This window comes from Hippoglossus stenolepis, chromosome 20 (assembly GCF_022539355.2).
Source record: "Hippoglossus stenolepis isolate QCI-W04-F060 chromosome 20, HSTE1.2, whole genome shotgun sequence".
Classification (NCBI taxonomy): Eukaryota; Metazoa; Chordata; class Actinopteri; order Pleuronectiformes; family Pleuronectidae; genus Hippoglossus; species Hippoglossus stenolepis.
Genome location: NC_061502.1, coordinates 5652623 through 5658622, shown reverse-complemented (window position 1 = coordinate 5658622; position 6000 = coordinate 5652623).

Below are 6000 nucleotides of genomic sequence, written 5' to 3'. Positions count from 1 at the left end.
AATGTAATAATAACAACAATAATACAGATGCACAACCTATCATGAGTCAGTGTCAGGTGTCAATCATGATCACATTTCACAACAGTTTTCTAGCATCAACTAATTTAAAGTCCAGTTATCATAAAAAAAGCCCATTGGAACATACACCAGAATGATAAGTATGGACAGAAACTATCTTTGGGAACGTTTGATCCATGTCCCATCCACAAACATGGAGGAGACCTATACTAGAACCAGCCAACAGAGGGCGATTAAGATGATTTGGCTTCACTTTTGAGGTAAAGTAATGTCGTCCATCTTTAAATACAGTCCAAGTCCAAAATGTGTCACAGATTTAAAGTTTCAAATTGGCAGACTGTGTAGCATATTTTTAAAGGGAACCATTTTCGGATGCGGATTAATATCTCTTTTTTCAGATAGTATTTACAGCAGTTCAGTGTCATGGTTATAAATATACATGTCACCTAATAGTGTGACTTACTGATTAGTTTAAATGCTGTTTGGACAACAATGGAGGTCTATCATTATATTATTCAGAGCCAGGAATGCGTGGTTTCTTATTCAGACATCTAATCACATAATTGCCTAAGTTCATTTGGCTTGACTGACAATGGAAATTCTAGCTATGAAATAAAATCTTCAATGGAAGATAAAAACAGGTTCTGCAATAAGAATAGACATGAAATGACCCTATGACACTATGCTATGTCAAATTCTATACTGTATGCTTTCTGTTGCATATTATAATTTCAAGCATCACTGGAGGAGTGCTACTCTTCATAGAAGAGGGGACGACAGTAACATAACAACCTGTACGTAATCGAATGTCCGTGTAAACACTGTCTGTGTGAATAAATCGTGTGGAATAAATCTGACTGCGCACACGGGAACATGGAGAAAGAATCAGTGACAAAGGCAACACTCACGCACAGACACATATGTCCTGACAAACAAAGCAGACAGAACATCTTGTTGATACAGTATCTGACTGACTGTCTGAGATGCTGCACTGTACGCTCTTGTGCATTTTACTGTTGTTTATATACAGTATTTTATAACCTAGTTCTCTTTTTGTTACTATGGCTACCACATGCTCAGCAGACAAACGTCTCCCTGCGCGAGAGAGAGAGAGAGAGAGAGAGAGATGCACTGTGTATGTAAAGACTCAATAGAATCTTATGATTTAGTTAAGATTGAATAAGATTTAATTTGCTTCTTTATTGTCCAGCACACAGATACACTGACAAAACGCAAGGTTAAAGAATTATTGCAGAGCAGAGATGTACGATAACTTTGCCGATGTTCGATAATTTGTGAACGATGTGAACAATAATGCATGATATATGATAATTTGATCATTTTGTGACACTTAGTATTAGGCCACAGGCCAAAGAAACAGCTCATTTCAAACAAGCAGGTTTAGAACAGGCACTACACTGCAGGTTCTCAAACTATCAATGTTACAGCTCCCACAGCACTTTGTACTATATGCAATTTTCTTTCCATCAACCCAAACAACATAACTTAAACTGATTAAGTGACACATCCAAAAACAACACTGCATTAAAATGCTGAGTTTTAAATTCTGGTGAGACATAAAGAATCTGAAGCTTAATTAAATGCCAATACACTGCACGTTGGTTAATAATAATATAACTCTCTGGTCATCTTGCCTTGACATGAATATTTTCATTTATTCTGGCCCCGGGAAACAGACTTTACTAATGTCGGAGAAATGTTTGCGTGGCCCAAATGCAGATGACTTAGCAGCAAGGACAAATGTCTAATTAAATACAGAAATAACAGACTTACACTGGATGGCAGGTTGACAAACGGCATATCCACAAAAAAACTCAAAAATAACAAAGTAGACTGCTGTTGGTGAGTTAAACTGAAACACAAGGAGTAAAAACAAAGACAAAGGGAAACAGTATACAGAAGGGAGATAGGGACAAGTGAACACAGGTGAAACACATTGAGACAAATGCAGATGATCACAAGAGCAGGATACAGGACCAAGACATGCAGAAAAGCAAGACACATAAGGAACAGAGTTTCAAAATAAAACAGGAAATGGAAAACTCAAAGGGAAAACAAAGACAATCCAAAAGCCCAAACTTGATAGATAGATACTGAGTAAAATACATAAAAATGTTTCCCTAAGGTCCAAAACGGAGCAGAATCTTAACAGCCGATGAAAATCTGAATCATATTAACTGCCCCTTCTTATTGAAACCAACTGCAATGAGGACAAGGTCATGGTTTCTCTAAATTCATTGCAGTTTACACTAGGTATATCTCAGACATACTATAGTCCTCTCTCCTGGACAGTCCCCTGGTGTCAAAGGCTGCAACCATCCTTTTTGGTTATCACAAAAGTAAGTTTAACAGTAATACAATAGTTTTTCACAAATATCTACCACACACTGGATTAGTCAACTTTGAAAAGTAATCATCGCTCCAGTTGTTTTATCTTTCTTTGCGACAACCTCAAGTTAAACTGCCGAGGCATCCGTGGAGGTCGATGGGGCCTGTCTAGCTTTGATATAAAAAGACTCATATTTCAGCAGGAAAACAGGACTGTGTCTGTGAGCCCAGTCTGGTTCTTTTTGCTCACAAAAAGTAACTGCAGTGTAAGGAGAGAGACATTTTGGCAGCTCTTTACAAATCACCCAGTCAGGCGTCACTTTCAATATCACATCCTGATACAACTTTAATTCGCACAAAACCCACATCACACAGGATCCTTCACATCATCATCTCAACTCAGTGAGAGGCTGTTCTTTTGTGTGTGTGTGTGTGTGTGTGTGTGTGGTTGATACCAAACTACACACACCTATAGATTATTATTAATTATTCCAGTATTACATCTATAGAAATTCACAAAAATGTAAAGAAAATACACAATCTGATTATGTTAAAGAAAAAAGAAAAAAAGCCTTAACCCGCCCCCTGATCTGGACTTAAATTTTTCCTGACCCATATCACATCCTCACACCAAGTTTCGTGGTGATACGTCCAGTAGATTTTGCTTAATCCTGCTAACTAACAAAGAAACAAACAGACACGTTACATCATCTTCCAGGGTTTTAGATGCGGCTGTGTGAGAGGCACATGTCTTACCATGTGGTAGGACAGTCAAGCTGAAGAGATGGAGGTCAGGATTTTTCCTTTTTGATCTCTGGTTTTATGATGTGAAATATGAATATGCCTGCTGCTCTGACCATATTAGCAAATTATATTTTTCTTGCAACCTCCACAAGGCGGTCCAAGGTCAGGGTCAGCCACCGAACAACAACCCCGGAGCTGCTGGAGATCATGTTGAGATCTGACATCTTGCTTGAGGACGATTCCGCCTTGTGGAACCTTGTAAACCCAAGAGCTTGTGTTGTGACGCTTTGGAAAATCGTGCATGATGTGTATGTGCAAATGTCTGTTTGTGTGTAAATGATTATAGCGCTTGCCCTAATGATGCTGCTTTATAAACCAGGTCTGTGGTCAAGTGGCCACTTAACAGATGAAGAGGCTGATGATGAATGGCTGTGACCTTGGCGGACTACAGGGTGGAGTCACAGTCGCCCAGTAGTTGAAGCTGCATCACGTCAACAGAGAGACAAGGCAGAGATCCAAACAAAAGACCTGGATCGTTATAAGGTTTCTGCAGATCTGTAAGTGTGTTCACCAAATATACTGAGACTCAGCTCATGAATAAACCTTAGGCTATTTGAATATTCTCAATGTATTGCCATGGAAACAGATCTAATGCCTACTGGAAAAAACAACGGTTAATTGCATGAAGTCATTACAGACTTTAGCATCCTAGATAAATGAATATATTCCACAAAGTACTCATATATTTAGTTCTTGGTATGATTTAGCTCATTAATCACTCTGCATAAGTTCACAGAAAGTGATGAAAGGTTATGAAAAACTATAAATAAACATTTTAGTATTACTCCGCATGTAAATTGAGTCGCATAATCAGACGGGATATGTGACAAAAAACAAAATTAATAAGGATGTTTTCCTTTTGTTTCTACTCTACATATTTAGTCGTATTCCTTATCAAAGATTTGCATCTACCCACAATTTAATGATACATCTATTGGCGATTCTGCTGTGGTGGAAACAGACTTTGACATGCATGATAGTTTACACGACATTGCAGTGTTTTTTGTTGTATTGCAGCACAGACTGGTTTTAAAGCAACTCTATATGGAACTTTTTTTGTCCAAAAACAGGAGCTTTAAATGTGTTTGATGGTTCACTGACTTGGAAAAGGGAGAATGGTGCTGCTTTCATTATTACTCCTCACCCTGATGCTCTGTTCTCTGACACTTCGGTGAGTGGGTACGATCTCCTGTGAGAAGACGTGTGGAACTGACTGATAGTTTCTGCTTAAATGCCCAGAATCTGGTCCAGCAAGTTCAAGAGTAATGCTGAAATGTAGATTGGGTTAAAAATACTCAAAAGTCCTTAAAAACTAGCTTTTATCTCCAATATTCAGTGATGAAACTTTGAAAATATGAAGAATTCTAATCAGAGTTTGGTGTATTCCTTACAGTGGTAGCTCTTCTTGTTCAGGATGCCAAGGATCATGGGTAATTTCCACTGTTCAGTTGTATTAAACTTTTTTGTCCCTCTCATAGTGTACCTGCAGCGTTAAATTAGGGGGTGTCATTCGTCACATCAAACTTTTCAAAAAGCAAGTAAGCATATTTCCTATAAACGCAGCAGACTTTGGAAGAGTGTCTGGACAAGCTCACTCATTAAAGGTTACAACAGACCATGCAATCCCCCCAATTTAGAATAATGCCTCCTTACCACACAGTATCCAATGAGTCTGTGAGTATAGAATGAGCGTTATTACAAAAGGTAAAGAGCAAACCCCTCCTGCAGCTTAAAAGAAAAGAAAATGTAAAGAATATAGCTGTAAATGTGACGGCTTTGTATAGAAGACTGGTCGTAATGATGCGAGCTAGACCACAGAAAATTCTTTACTCTTCCTCTGCTCGGGTTATTTTCCATTGAAAATCTTTGAAAAAACAAGGCCAACAGATGGAAAGCTCTGCAAACTAAGAGACATCTACTGTAGGCGACAGCGTCACAGCCACACATACAGGTGAGGCTGATACATGTGTGGTTGTGTCTGTGTCTATGCATAAATAAGCAAATAGCATGTATGCACGATCATGCTTGTGAATGTCCCGACCCTGTCACAATTAATGACCATAATCAAGGCCATGCATAAACATGGATGTGTATAGTGTGTGTATGCAGAGTCGCACATTGTTTATGCTTGTTTATCTGACTACAATCACTTCAACCAGTCTGAAGAAGAGTGGGGTTCGCAAACTACTACATAAACTAAAATGAACTGACCTGCAGGGAATTATGGTCAGCTCAATACCTTACTGTCTGCTGTGATTTATATAATAACAAAACTTCTATCGTCCTCGTTCCACTTCTATTAGTCCTTTAAGTCCTCTTCTATACCACATCCTATAACATATATTGATATATTATGATACTATAAAATATGCAGTATATTATACAATATTATGTAGGCTAACACTATATAGTATAGTATACAATTGTATAGCATAGCCCAGTATAGCATACCATAGTATAGCGTAGCATAATATAATATAGCAGAGTATAGCATAATATAGTATAGCATAGCATATTATAGCATAGCATAGTATAGCATGGTATTATAGGCTTTAGTATAACCATGGCATTCTTACCAAATTAAAAGTCTTATTTACAGACTTACTTGTAAGTAGAATCCTTTATCAGTTTCAGTAGATTATCAGTGTTTTTTGAGCCAGTGTTGTTTAAAAAGCCTCTGCAGACCCTGATGAGTCAACATTAATCTTCAAATAATTGCAAGTGAATATCAATAGTTTGTTGTGCGGTATGACTCTGGACCGGTTTATTAAATCAGTCACAATGCTACAATCAGGCTGTGAGTCATGTACACGGATAATATACATGTAT